The 15,396-nt window shown below is 43.1% G+C and overlaps 1 protein-coding gene across 1 annotated transcript in view; it reads left to right on the top strand.

Moving 5' to 3' along the window:
- The first annotated feature begins 14,326 nt into the window (after positions 1-14,326).
- LOC149786071 (uncharacterized) overlaps positions 14,327-15,396 on the top strand; it is a 33,248-nt gene continuing 32,178 nt past the window's right edge. The window contains exon 1 of the mRNA XM_089976362.1: positions 14,327-14,623. The gene's annotated coding sequence lies outside the window, so the exon portion shown is untranslated. The remainder of the gene's footprint in view (positions 14,624-15,396) is intronic.

The following is a 15,396-nucleotide window of genomic DNA, read 5'->3' as shown; positions in this document are numbered from 1 at the left end:
ATTTGGAAGTCAAAGGCACGACCCAGGCAAATTTGGAAAAGACGTCGATGACACAAAACAAATATTTGTAACCACGATTGTAGCTGGCCAAATGAGAGACATCGGCTAAATCGGCTTGCCATTGATGATCGATGCCTTCCACTCGGGTGCGACTTCTGGCAAACTTGCGTCGAATGGGTTTGTGTAAAGTGTAGGTAGCTTGTTCTTGTAACCATCGTTGCACTTGAGGTAAACGGAGACTTTTCAGTCGCATTTTGGCAGCACGATACAAGTTTTGAACTCCTGCGTAACCTGCAGGATGGGAGGGATCGTAGTAAATGCTGGCTAAGACTTTTTCCATTTTTTGTGTTGATTGGTGTGTTAATAAGGCACCCACTCTTGGAAGAGGCTACTCTTTTTCTCTTGGGGTATTTTCTTGGATTGCAAGGCTTTGCGTGTGCGGCCAGCAATAGGTGTCGAAGAGGAGGAGGATGTCTGAGCAGGGGATATCGGTTCTTGTTTCACTTCTGTCTTCACTTCTGTCTTCACTTTCTTTTTCTCTTGTGAGGAAGAAGGGGTGGCCATCATCTTTTTAATCCATCCAATTCTGGAGGTAGGTGGTGTTGTTAACTTGCGTACTTTTTCTGGTGGAGTTTGAAACCCTTCTTCTTCTTCTTCTTTTCCTTTTTCTGTCTTGGTCACGGGTACTGGTGGTACTGGTACTGGTACTGGTGATGGTGCTGGACTTTTCATCAAGGTCTTAAAATCTTTCAAAGTGGGTAGAGCTGTTTCGTCTAAAGCTTTCTGGTGAAAGAGTTGCAGTCTTTGCAAGAGTTGACCGTACTTTTGCGATTTTTCTGTTTCGGACAAATCTTGGCGATCCAGCAAGGATTGCAATTCGTGTTGTAACTGGGACATCTCGCTCAAATTGGGATTGGGAGGTAAATGCGGGGTGCGTTGTTCTTGCCACCGATGGTATTCCATCCATCGTTTGTAAGGCACTAAAGCTAGTTTTCGTCCTTCCATGGGGTTGTCAGGGGTGAATTCTGAGATCTTGGGACTTCCGAAGGCCTTTTTATCTTGCTCCCACCAGTCCTCCCAACATGGTTCCCAAGACTCCTTTCAGTATGGGGCCTAACAAGAGAGGTAAAATGCCTCCACGTTGGACCAACATCTTCTTTTTTTGACGAATGGGAACTTTCTTTTGAACCATTTTCCGAAGAACGTGACGATGTTTGCCTAAGCATTGTTTCTGGTGTTTGGACAAAGGGATCGTGCCTTTCAAAACGTTCAAACAACATTCGCACACGGTATCGATGACCTCTTTGGAAGCCGTTTGAATGAGTTTTTTTCGTAGGGGTGGAGAAGCTTTGGACAGGACAGATAACAGGTCCCCATGTTTGGCTAAACGTGGTGGCAGTCCTTTCCTTTTCTTTCCTTGGGGTTTTCTGGAGGGTGACATCTTTGAGTCTTTAGGAGCACCAAAAAAACACTGATACCCTACTCGGTCACAGGCCTTTTTTATACTGGAACGCGTCGCCACTGATTGTCTTTACGTTTTATCAGTTTGAGGACAGGCATGACACGTCGTGCAGGGGTACGTAACGGACTAAATCGAGCCAGTTCTTGTTTGGACAAATCCAGTAAACTTTGTAACATGCCCGATCTTTCTTGGACTTTGATTTTGGGAGAAGGTACTTTGTGAGCAGCAGCCACTGCCGCTAAATGGGAAGGTCCTGCCACTGGGGAAGTTCTTTTGGGGGTCATCAAAGGAGAAGTTCTTGGTGTGATCAACGTCTCCAAGTACTCTTCAGTTCCTGGTGACATCAACGGAGAAGTGGACAAACGTGAGGCTGCCGGAGACGCAGTCACCGCTGTGGCAGGTCGTGGCTTGCGAGTGTAAGGTTGCGTCCTGGCCGAAGTGCCTCTCTTGCGACTAGTTTTCTTCTTCTTCTGTGGACTTTTCTTTTTCTGGGGACTTTTTCTCTGTTTCTTTTTCTGGGGGCTTCTTTTCTTTTTCTGGGGTGGTGTCTGGTAAGAGGAGGGTCCCGCCACTGGAGAAGTTCTTCTTGGGGACTTGGTCTTTTTCTTTTTCTTCTTGGGGCTTCGTTGGACTTTTGTCTTAGGGATAACTTTGGGGGCATTAGGATCCCATCTTAAGAGTGAGCGAATGATGACCCCTCCTAGAGTACCGCTCCCTCCAGGTTTCAAAATGATTTGTTTTTTGGTTTGAGTGTCGATGCGGGGATCGGCCAGTTGGACCAAAGCGACTTTGTTTCGATCGAAAAAGCGTTGGGTTTGATGAGGAATCTGAATGATTCCTTGGAGTAATTGACGTGCCGTCACTGTGAACCATCGTAAGACTTCTTTGAGACTAGCTTCTAAGACACGGGCTCGTGTTTGTGGATCTTTTTCTCGGCTGATGCCATACAAGGCACGAATCAATTTGACGGGAAGATGCGACTGAAGGGACGTCATGTTCACACTGTGTGAGACAGACGAAAAAGGGTCTGAGGTTTTTATAGATTTCTTTCATGGGGAGTGAAATGATGTCGAGGACGGAGACGTGTACAGGACAGGCCCTCCGTCTTGGCACCAGTGGTGAAACAAGTGGGTACGAAATCGCAAATCCTCGGGGGTCGTAGGTTTCAAATCGACGAGTAAATAGGCGTGTGGCGTTTGAGTGGCATCGTCGTACGCCTGAGTCAGCCAAGGCGTTCCTAACTGTTTGGCTAAGACTTGCACTTGCGATTTATCTCGAGGGCTTTTAAACAAGACCACGTAATGCGCATTGAGACTGATGGTGCGATGGGCTTTACTTTGTTGAAACAAATTTTGGGTGATGTAAACGACACTGGCATTACGGTGATGCCCTTTGCGCGTGAACCACAATTTATTTTCTTCTTCGTCTTCTCCTAACATGTCGTCGAAAATGACCAAATGGGTTAGACGGGAGTCAGAGACGATGCCGTCGTCTTCTTTAGGAATGCCTTCCACAAACACGATGGAATCGCCTTGACTTTCTCGCAAGAGGCTGTACGCCGATTGCCACTCTTTGTAACACCACACGATTCGTTGAGGGGGCCGATCGATCAAATGATGTTTATGTTCGATCAAACGTTTGACGAATTCGGTTTTGCCTGAACCGCTAGGTCCAGCAATGAGCATGTTAAAGGGATGGCGAAGATACAAAGCCTCCCAACTGGCACGATCTAAGTGTTCGTCGATGACTTTGACAGTAGAGGAAGAGGGAGCAGAGACAGCAGAGGTAGCCATGGTGTGAGAAATGTCACTTGTGACACGAAAAACAAACAAGACAAGAGTTTATATACTTTTTCAGAACACGTTTATTGAATGTTTCAAATATGAACACGAAAGACAAAAATACATACAACCCAAATAGTGATGTACAGGAATATAAAACACAGCAAAGCGATCAAAGTGGAATATAAACAAGTGTCTGTACAACATGTTTTGGTTAACCAAGATGTCCTAGGGACAGTGTGTAATGTTCTTACAGTCTCTACATGAGGTATTGTCACACAAGTGTCCTCCCGGAATGACCTTTCAGGCATGTCCATGACAGTCCTGTCCTGAAGCGAGTGGTTGTTCTCGGTGACGGGTTCTTCTGGCACCGTCACTAACACAGGTTGAAAAGTAACTTTTTTCCTTGAACAACTCTTGTGCATACTGGGCCACTTCTTGGGTCCAAGCCTCAAAACCCCCCTTTTTCCAGTCACGAACATCTGTCCAATGAGGGTGTAAGTCACAAGCTACACACACATCGTCATACACGTCTTGGGTCGCTAAAAGTTGACGAATCTTTTTTTCCTGTTGAGGTCGAGAAGTATCCAGATGAAAACGCAAGGCTTTGAGCAAAAGGAGTTTTTCGTGACCATTTAAGGCCATGGAGGTGGTAAGTACTGATCGTAAAGAGTCCACAAAGAATCGGCTGGTAAACGAAATCCCAGAAAACAAGTCACTAAGACACACACCACTTGTCGTCCCAAATTGAATGGATACAGTTCTTGCAATAATCGATGGTAATGATCCACGGTTTGAATATGGTCATTGAGTTCCTTCCACGGAATCTGTTGGATTACATACGACATAAGTCGTGGCATAGCTGCCTGTTTTTATAGTCTCTTTGTTTCGAAAAGAATACACGTACTTTCTAGCCAGTGATGTTCGTTTTCCAGTGGGTAATGTAAATCTTGCATACTGTAACCGAAACGTCAGAGTTCGATTAGAAGTTTCCTCTTCCGCTAAGTAGATTCCACGTAAAATATGTTGGTAATCCTTTACCTCGTCTTCCTCAATGGGTTGCTCTAGGTGAATCTCGAAGTAACCAAAATGATCAACACGTGAATCATCGGGGGCCTGGAAGTATTGAACAAGGTCTGACCACTGAAACAATTTCTGACGAATCAGTTCTCTTATACCCTTCAGGTACCAGTGGTTAAAGATCTGGTGACGTAACGGATGCAATTGTTCTTTACGTTTCACTTGTATTTTGACCAGCTCTCGGTAAATGCGTTCTCTCAACTCCACAGGCAAAGCACGAATGTTCTCTTGTAAAGTATCCATGAATAGGTCATACTAAATCCTCTTTGGTCTGACACAAGAAATGTACTCTTTGCACAAACATGGTTTCACTTCAGTGTCGAATTTAAATCGTTGAGTCACTAATCTACACATTACAATTCGTTCAGAAGTTTCCTCTTTCACTAAGTTGACATTGTGTTCAAAATGTTGGTAATTCGTTAACTCTTCCTCTGGAATTCGATGCAGTACGTTTACAATGATATAACTACAATCGTCCATACCAAACCAATCCTTTTTAAAACTAGAGGATCGTTGATCAATGTCTGTCCAATGGAACACTTTCAATTGAATCAGTCCTTGTATAGCCTTCAGGTACCAGTGGTTCAAACACCGGTGACGTAACGGATGCAATTGTTCTTTACGTTTCACTTGTATTTTGACCAGTTCTCGGTAAATGCGTTCTCTCAACTCCACAGGCAAAGCACGAATGTTCTCTTGTAAAGTATCCATGAACAGATGATTATGGTAAAAAGTTCCTTCAATGTCTCGGTCCCACTAAAGGTAAGTAATGACAATTCGGTGACCATCGAGCATGTTCTACGTAGGCCGAATCTTGCGGTTCCCAGTGGTGAAGTGACACACCGCAACTGAAGCACTTGACTTTATCTCCTTCGCCCAAGTAGAAAAATCCGGCTCTGGCTAATTCTTCGGGGGTCGGTCCTCCCAGATACTTTGGCCATTTTCCTTTGAACGATTGAAGACGATTTTCAAAGTCGCAGTATTCCGACAAACGCACAGGAAACGAATATTCATTTTTCACAGGTTCGTTTCGATGAGGGTTGAATGACATGGGTAGGAGTTTGCTCAGGGCTGGATGACATCCGTAGGGAGGTAAACGTGAAGGTGAACATTCCCCTTTAAAACGAAACCCAGTAAAATGTCCAAGAGGACGAGCAGCATCGCTTTCGCATCCCACAGGTCTGATACGCACAGCATCACTTTCCATGATAGGGGTAGGGGCACTAAAGTTCCCATGATGCTTTACGGCATCGCTCAGGTCACAAGGTACAGCATCGGTCCCATCGCAAGGCTCACAATCGCACTCGTCTGCAAACTCCGTTACGCAATTGCAATGGTAACCACATGGACAATCGCAGTTTCCTTCCGGACATTTTCCGTCGCAATGCATGGGTCTTATCCATCCAATATTAGTCACACTAGAGGAAGATACAACTTTTTTACAATCCCCAAACTGGAACGATGCCTCTTTCAAAGTATTCATCTTGTTCGCTCGGTCTTGGTAGTCACAATGAACTATCGATCTTGGACGTTGTCCTTTTTTATATACAGACCAATACCGACGTGACCGTACGGCAACGTAAAGTGATTGGGAAGTCTCACTCGCTTCTGGTACACGATTTGATAGATTTTTTCCAGGGGTCGACTGACGATGTGGTGAGTGGGTAAACGTACAATCTTGTTCGGTTGGTGAGTGGTCACTTTAAAGTTTCCATCCTCTCCCGATTGCAAGGCTTCTTTCAATACCCCAAAGTTGACCACTCGACTGGTACGATAATTCAGAGTCAGTCCTTTCACTTTGCACGTGGTGTGCACTTCTCCTTGTTTGTCCCGGTATTCGTAGCCGTAATTTCTGGGACCGCCACTGACGAAACTTAGAATCTTGTCGTCGGGATGCTCGTCTGTCCAGGTTCCTAAACGGTCTCCTTCGATGTTAGGGTGATGCTGAATCGGGTGATGGATGTAAATGCAACTGTCCGTGTCAAAGTACAGGACGCGTTCTTCTAACAGTTCTAAAGCTTCGTACAATTTTAAGCGAGCATGGGCTGTCACGTAAGCCGCAATGATGACATTTCCAAAAGGGTCGTCTTGTACAAAGTCCAGATCTTCTTCGTAATTGACCAAGATCAAATTCTCTCGAACGACGTCAACGTGTTTCATGTATTTGGTTTTGTCGTGAATCATCTGGAAGTAGCGGGAAGGTTCTGTCAAATATTCCGTCTTGGGTAAACACGGTCGTTGTGCCATTTTACCCCACAAGCAATTTAACATCACTTTGGCAAACGATCGCCTGCCTTCGTTTTTCTCGATGTGGTCTAAAGTGATGCCTTCTTGTTCGTAGTATTTCTCTTTGAATTGTATTTGGTCTTCGGGAGTGTGACACCAGGAAGGATAGCCGCTGGCTTCTTGCTTCAGTTTCAAAAAGGCATCCACGTAGTCTGCGAAAATGCCTTTCTGACTGGGATCACCCTTGCGGTACTGTTGTGTCTTGGGAAAGTGGCAAATTTCGTACACTTCTAACAGTTCGTATCCCATGTCCAGAGCTTTGAACAATTCTACGCTGACCCAGGTTCCCGTCAAAGCCCGTTCTTCCTGGCTGTGCTGACAAGGTTGGTCTTGGTTGCACGTTTCGGCACAAGTACGGCACAAGGGAAACATCAGTTTGCCTTGACAATGGTGAGGTAAGACGGGATGGTATAGGTTCGTGGGAGGCAAAACTTTACACTTGATCAAGCCTTCGTATTGTCGAATGTTTTTCAGGTCGATGTGTTCCGTTAACAATTGCGGGTGCCCTACAGGAAAGCGACAATATTTGCACACGTAGGGATACAGCGAACACACGTCCAAGTATTTGATTTCTTCTCCTTTCTCTTCGTCGGCTTGGTACAGCAAACAGGTGGCATTGGTCCTTCCTCCGTACAAACTATCCCTCGGGTTCAGCGGGTCCATCAGCTTGTAACTTTCCACGAGGCGTTTAAACTCGGGATCGGTTTTCATACGGTGATCGTACTCGTGTTCCCACATTTCCACCACTTGGTATCCTTCCTGTTCTAACTTTAGGCGCCGCTGACAAGTGTCCTGGTACAAGTCTTCCATGGTTCGTTGCAAAAACTGATTTTTAGTGCCACGGTCAGGGTAACAGACGGGACATCCGTGAAATAAGCAACCGTTAAACTCGTACACAATCTTGGGGTTTTCTAAGTCCCAGCCATCGACCGAATACGTTCCGATGGTCTTTTCACCCCCTCCGTTGCGGGCATGCTGAATCCACTTGTCTTCCTTGTCGCACAAGTAATGTAACCAGCGTAGGGCTTTGACCGAGTATTGACGTTTGACATAGTGGGTCGTTTGAGGGCTGATGACAGCCACGGTGTTTTCAGGCATGAATCGTTGTCGATACACTAAGGAACACGCTTTGGCAATGGTGCAAGCTTCTTTCAAAGGATCGACCCCTCCGTGTTCCATGAACAGTTCTCGAAATTTTCCACAGCAACGCCGTAAAATGTCCACGTCGGAACGACAATACTTTAGCATTTCTTCCTGAAAGTCGAAAGGGTCCGAGGCGTGAGCCTGGTACCAAGCGTAGAAAGCTTCTCGTTGTTCGGTACGCATGTTGTCGGGGTCGTAATAGTGAGCCTCAGGTAAATGGGGTAGAACGGCATGTTGATTGGCTTCCGTATTGAAAAAGTGTGGAAAGTACCCTTTAGCCATTTCTGTCATTCCAAACGTTTTAGGCATTCGACTCAAAGGCATGGCCAAGTAACTCATCGAATCTTTAAACTGTACTTGTCCCACTTGCATGAAAATGATTTTGGCTCCGTTCAAAGTCACTTTAGGACGCTCGGTGCCTTGTTCCGTATAGTATCTGAGAAGAAACTGTCCATCGTATCCGGAGAAATTGTGAGCCATCACCGTGGCATGACGATGACAATCTCCGTAACGTTCGATGTCCTCTTGGCTCCACGTCTTGTCGACGGGGTCTAAGACCCATTGGGCAAAATCGGCTAACGTGTTGGGTCCCCGAAAGATTTTTTCACGCCCTCCGGGAATCTTGCTGCAGTGAGGGCAATGACTGAAGATAGGTTCTTGAATGCACTTCTCGCACGCTCGATGAGCCACGCAGAAATTAGGAATGTGAATGCCAGTTTCTTGCATGCATTCGAAATCGAAAAAGATGAAATTGCCTTTCTTCCTGTGACCGTCCTCTTTCTCTGGTGGGGGTTGATATTTTTGCACGTAACATTGGTGTTCCAAGTCCACGATGTGGTGACAAATGTGACATTTTTTCTTTCCTGAACATACGTGTGCCTTGGTATTATTGGTACGTATGACTTGTTCACACGTAGAGCACAATCTCAGCAGTTGACAAGCGCATTTCTGCTGTGAACCTTGCGTCTTCAAATGTTGTTGGTAACAGGTAGGGCTGACAAACGTGCGCAGACAAGTGGAACAAGGCACTGGTTCTTCGCTCAGACAGGGTGAAGAGGCCAAACATCCTGTGCATTTCGATCCGCAATGCTTGTGTTGCTCTCGATTGTTATAACCATGATCACATTTCTCACAGTAATAACTGTATCCTAGGAATCCGGTGATACTGGTAATGGTATCGAAATGTTCATCGTGATAATAGACATGAATGTATTTTCCGTCCTTAAAGTCTTGGCCTCGAAACAACAGAGGTCCGCGCACTTCTTGAGGGTGCACTTTCAAGGTGTAGCGTGGAGCTAGGACATCTTGCAATTTTTGCATCTCAGGAATGCCGCAGGGTGCGTCTTTGGGCAGGCCAGCTTGTTGTAACAGGAGTTCTGCTTCGTTTCGTTGTTTGGCTCGGTCGGAACGTTGAATAGTGTCCCAGGTTCTTTGCCATTCTACCGTGTCGTTCTTGTTGGCATAGGTTCGTCCCACCACGATGGCACGGGCTAAGCACATCTGGTCATGAGGGTTGTCAATTCGGACGAGACTCTTTTTGGTGTTGCGAAGGTCGTCCACCAATAACATCTTTTTGCGTCCTGTCCCTTGAGGAGGAGAGACGTGGGTCATGTCCAGTGTGGCTTTACCATCGGTGATGTCAAACTGATCATTAGATTGTTGTACGTGTTGAATCTTGTCCATGACTTTGGAAGCAGTCAATTCTGCAGGGGTGCTAAACTCGATCCAAACAGGGGATTTCAAACCGTCGTGTTGTATGGAAAGTCTCAAGCGATCGTCTTCTTTGGGTTGACATTGTCGCTTGAGTGTGGTGAGCAAAGAATCCCACACTCCGGTGATGAACCCTTCTGCTTTCTCTAACGGTACTTCGGACTTGAAATCTTTAAACTTCACTGTGTATTTGTAAGCCGTGGTTCTAAATTTTCTAGAGGAGCGCTTTTCCGTCTCTCGAATGGAATAGTACTTTTCAGGGTTGACTAAGGGTGGTGAACTTGGTTTAGAGGGTTTGGATTCTGGTTCACTCATGTCCTCTTCAAAATCACTGGCATGAATTTGTGCCAAGATTTCAGCCCTGGTACGAGGCGATAGATCACGTTTCTGCCTCTTACTTCTTTCTTCTTCTTTCTTCTCAAATGAATGGGATCGTTTCATCTTGAAAGCAAAAAGTCAAATGACTCAAGTTCAAACACCATAAACTACTTTATAGTCATAGCAGACCAGCGTATATAAAAGGGTGTGTGTCTTGTCCTTTCACTATTCATTTCACTCTCAAGCCGAGCACAACGATGGAAGAGACTAACCAGATGGAACGTTTCGTCAGAGCTTTGCGAGGGGTTATTAGAAAATTCTCTTCAGACCAGCCTACGGACTACTCTCCTTCCTTTAGAGATAAAAGTCAAGATACTTGCTATATCTGTCAGAAGAAAGGGCATTGGTCTTCAGAGTGTCCAGACCGTGAAAAACGAAAAAAAACAGGGGATAAAAAAGACAAAAGTCAAGATACCTGTTATTATTGTAAAGAAAAAGGACATTGGTCTCCAGATTGCCCAAAAAAGAAACAAGAGGAGTCAGAAGAAAAGAGGGATTCTTCAGAAGAAAGGGATTCTTTGAAAGAAGAGAGGGATTCTTCTGAGGAAGAAAGCAGACAGGTGAAGAAAAAGAAACAGGAGAAGAAAAGAAGAAGGGAAGAAAGTGAGGAGGAAGAAGAGGAAAAGAGTGTGACGGTGAAAAAATTCAAAAAACCGAGAGACTAAACAAGGAGAGAGAAGAAGTAAATGAACTTTTTATTAAAGTGTTGTATTGTGAATTGAATTGTAAAAAATGGAGAAAAGAATAAATGAATGATATAAGGTAAGTGTCTTTGAGTTTTGATTTTAAAATAAGGACGTACACTCACGTACTCATACACAGACACGTACTATAAGGGTAAAATGGGTGAGGTTTATTTTTTGAGTTATTGGCAAATTGAAATTGTATTTCTTTTCGAGAAATGTGGGTGGCCCTGAAAAGGGCCTTTTTCTTCATGGTGTAGGGGTGAGTTTAAGCAATCAGCTTTAACTGCCTTATGCCTTTGCCACGGCCAAGGCCTACTTCTGGACTGCGTAATGTTGATGATGATGATGATAATGATTGGGTTGAAATCACTAAGGGTGGCACGGTAGGCTTAGTCACAGGGTTAACGTGTTTGGCTCGGGAAGGTCGTATTCTCTTCGGTCGTGATAAAGAAGTCTGATACATTTGTTTCAGACTTCTTAACTCCGCTAAAATGTCCAACAGTACCGTGACCGTTTGATTTTCACCCTCTTGTTTCTTTGCTGCTACTTCTTCTTGCTGTTGCTGCTGTTGTTTTTTTCTTACCTCTTCTTCTTGTTGCTGTTGCTGTAGGAGAAAAGCTTGTACCGCTTCCTTTTGTCGTTGTATAAATTTCTCCAATTCTTCTTTCTGTCTCTGTCTAAAATTTTCCACTTGCGGTAATGAAGAAGGTAACGCAGGTTCCGGAACAAATTCTTGCGAAGAGAGAAAATCCACAAAATCCCAATTCACCTCTTCTGAAAGTAAGTCCGAGTTCCCTTGGGCAGTCTCCCCTGCTGGTGCACCCCAATGGATCGTTTTCTGAGTTTCCGTCATGTTGAATGACTGTCGCATAGATTGACTGCACACAAGCGCTAGCAGATCTATATTGACTACGTGACGTCACAGACTGCTCTCTTCGGATTGGATGCGGCTGGCTGAATTTTGTAACGCGTGTTTGGATTGGTGAATGAACTCAATCCGTTTCAATCCTACCTGTACCTATAAATAAGCGCCGTTGACTGCATTGATTCACCTGTTCTCGTCGCTTCAAGATGTGGACCACAGTTGAGTCATCCACCCTTGTGTCTTCCATGATGTTTCGGACAGACTTGCTCATGTATGTCCGATCGAAGTGGACCGTTGTCCACAGGACAAACACCAGCCTGTGGATACGTAGGATCTACGTTGAAAGACAAGGATGCCTAAAAAGAGTGCTGATGTACGGACCAACAGTGAGACGTAGCCTAAGAACAAGAAGAAGACCAATGCGGTGCCATTTATGTTAATGAATAGATTAACATAAAACCCAAAGGCCCTTTTCAGGGCCAGCCATATTTCTCGAAAAGAGATAGTCTTTGAATTGCCTACCCGTTTTTAAAAAAATTTAAAAAAAAAAAATCCCATGTTAAATTCCCCTTGTCCGTAGAGTGACCCACGATTTATCGCCATGTTAAATTCCCCTTGTCCGTAAAGTGACCCACGATTTTTGGCCATGTTAAATTCCCCTTGTCCGTAAAGTGACCCACGATTTATCGCCATGTTAAATTCCCCTTGTCCGTAAAGTGACCCACGATTTTTCGCCATGTTAAATCCCCTTGTCCGTAATCTAACCCACGATTTTTCCCCATGTTAAATTTCCATTGTCCGTAATCTAACCCAAGGGGGTCTGTAATGCTAATTCCCATTGTCCGTAAAGTGCCCCCCTTCACTACTACCAGAATATGTGAAGTTCGGCTTTGGCATTGGTAGAAGCTTCGTTCAAGGGATCGACACATCCGTGTTCGATATATAACTGCCGACATTTTCCACAACAGCGTCGTAAAATATCCAGATAGGGCCGACAATATTTCAACTTCTTTTCTTGAAAATCTAAAGTGTCTGAGGCTTGGGCTTGATTCCAGCCATAGAAATCCTGTTGTCATTTTGTTGGCGTACATTCACGGTCATAGTAGTGGACCTAGGCAATGCGGGAGCACGACGTGTCTCTTGGCTTTGATATTATTTTGAAAAGTGTATTAAAAGAAACTGTCCGTCGTATCATGAGCAATTGTGAGCAATTACTTTATCGTATTTATGGCAGTTCCCGTAGCGATACAAGACCAGTTTGTTCCAGATGTTATCAGTTGAGTCTAACTCCACTGAGCGAAATCAGAAACAGTATGGGAGCCACTGAATACCTTTTCACGTCCCTGGGATCACACTACTATTCTAACAGTGATGAAATAAAGGTTCCTTCATAAAGTCGTGACAACCGCGACAAACTACATAAAAGTTAAGAATGTGAATTCCTGAGGACATTCAAGTAAAAAAAGTGAGAAAGTCTACACGTTGGTCCCGTTTGAATGTAACATGTACAATCGAACTCGACGGCTGGGTCAAAAATATGACAGTCATTCTTTTCTGGACAAACGTGTGACATTTTGGAATTGGTACGAATATGGTGTTCACAGGCTGGGCAGTATCATCCAGTAATAACAATGTTTGTTACCATGACATCGTCTTCCACAGAGAGATGTGACAAAGAATAATTTTAAAATTTCAGTAGATCCAACAGTTTGTATAAAGCATTTTAATATCTAATTCTACCACGCTGGCTACATTTTCTGCAGACCATTACATCACCCAAAATTATACGTATAATTTGGTAAAGCCATTATACTTTTTCCGGAAAGTAATACATTAATCTTTGTATGTGAAAACGCTTGGTACATCAGAGGCCCACTGTTCGATTACTGTCTCCAATGATTAAAAAAGTAAGATTATAGGAACTTGTTAATTGTCTAAAACCCACATTGTGCATATAATAAAGGAAAAATCGATGAATTAGATTACAATAATGGCGGTAATTAAGTAAGATGAATTCTTTATATAAATACGTGAAAAATTTAATTTAATAACAATATAAGTTGAACTTAATTTGTATATTTCTTCGTTTTTGTTCATATATTATCCTATCCCTGTGTATTTGTTTACTGTTATCCATTTCTCGATGTCCTGTATTCGTTGCGTGATATTAGTTGCAGCACTATTCAATCGGAATACCTCTACGTTTTTTGTCCCTTACGGCGGCCGAAAGATCGGTCGGTCGTTTCCGTGGCATCATGGGTTAACTGCTAAAGCGGTTGTTGGAATACATATCAAGGTGTTCTTGTGATTCGCCTCTGGCTGAATATACCTCATTTGTGCACTACCAAAGGCCGATCATATTTCTATTGTAACTGTGCCACGTGAACGAAGTAGTTCTGAACGGCAACGAATTACATCCATGGCTTTTTCTGGGCTTGACGAAAAAGGCAGATATGTTCCGATTTACTATAACTTTTTATATATATATTTTTTTTTTACATTCGCAACTTCGAGGTGGCCGCAGACCACGTGCACTTTTCTTTTGTCTTGCAAGGTTTCATCATAACTTGACCAGATTCCTTTATATAACTTACTAATGTAAACAAACAGACGCAGAGGAAGTAAACAAAAAGCATTTGTATGACCAGAAAGCAAAGACATTTTTACATCTGACTATTTTCATTAAAGTTTAAAGAATAATCCAAATGCAACGTTCTATATAATTTCAGAATATTTCAGGTTTACCCTTTCATAAATTATTACAATGATTAAGTTTACCACTGGCAAAAAGATCGTACAAACATCGCACTATTTCTTCGGAATATCTTCCTCATTTCGTCAACCTCAAAGGATTGTGGGGGTGGGGAATAATTTCAGTCTGAGGCCAGGTGACTCTCAACCTATTACTGATCGTAGTCATATTTTTGCCTGTCAAATACCCAAAGTGGCTCCGAATGGTGGTTCTTCTTTTCGTTCAGAACAGGAATATAGGAGCTTTACCAGTGCTGGAACATCATGAGAATGCCCATACTTATGTGTAAAATAGCCACATATGCCATACTTATTCCAACATTTATGGCTGCCGAACTTGGTTTTGCGATAATTTACTGTTAGGACTGCGAACTGGCTGGATTGTGACCTGGTACTGTAAAGCTGAAGAGTCGGCTCTGGAGAATTAAACTGATCTAAAGAAGTTATTTCACTGGGGACATATGCATATAAATATATTCATGTAAGGAAGGCTACCCCCCCCCCACAAAAAAAATACAGTACACAAATATAACCAGATATGATCCAAACAGACATTGTGCTGATTCATTTCTTCTTTTTTTTTAAATCCTGCATGTTATTTCATTCGGTAGAAGTTTGGGATTAAGGTAAGAAAACCATACAGAAATAGAAATGGTCCATATAGAAATAGTAATTTTGGTTTAAGGTGAGAAAACCATGTAGAAATAAAAACACCAAATGGTCCTGCACTGTACAGAGATATAAACAAAAACATGTCCAGATAAGAAAATAAAGAGTCCATTGAAAAGAATACATTTGTGACCAATCAGCTTTAGTAATATTTCTGAACTGTCATTAGTAATAGTGATCTTGATGATCATAACAATAAAAATAAAAATAAAAACAATAATATCAAACCAAAGTCAGTAGAGCTCTATGTGCCATATTGTGTTAGTAATCAAGCAGTAATGATGTGAATGATGCCAATTTTGTAAGAATTAAAATCTAGTGGAGCTGCCATGAAAAACAAGACTCATATTCTTGCCGAAACAAAGTTATGAAACTGAACATGATATCACTATTCACAAAATTTTAAAAGTTTGTTTTATAATTATTTTTTTGAAAACAATATGACCTGTGGAAAACGTTTTCTCCTCAGTACTCAATTTTCTGTGAATTTGGGGTGGGTGGGTAATAATAGATATCACAGTTTCCACTTCTTTACAACAATCAGTTGTTTGGCAGTAATAAGCAATCTCCTCTGGATTGCAGACT

Source organism: Sinohyriopsis cumingii, chromosome 12 (genome assembly GCF_028554795.1).
Source record: "Sinohyriopsis cumingii isolate HCF-2022 chromosome 12, ASM2855479v2, whole genome shotgun sequence".
In the NCBI taxonomy this organism is placed as follows: domain Eukaryota; kingdom Metazoa; phylum Mollusca; class Bivalvia; order Unionida; family Unionidae; genus Sinohyriopsis; species Sinohyriopsis cumingii.
Note: the sequence above shows the minus strand (reverse complement) of the source record. Positions and strands in the feature narration are given on the sequence as shown.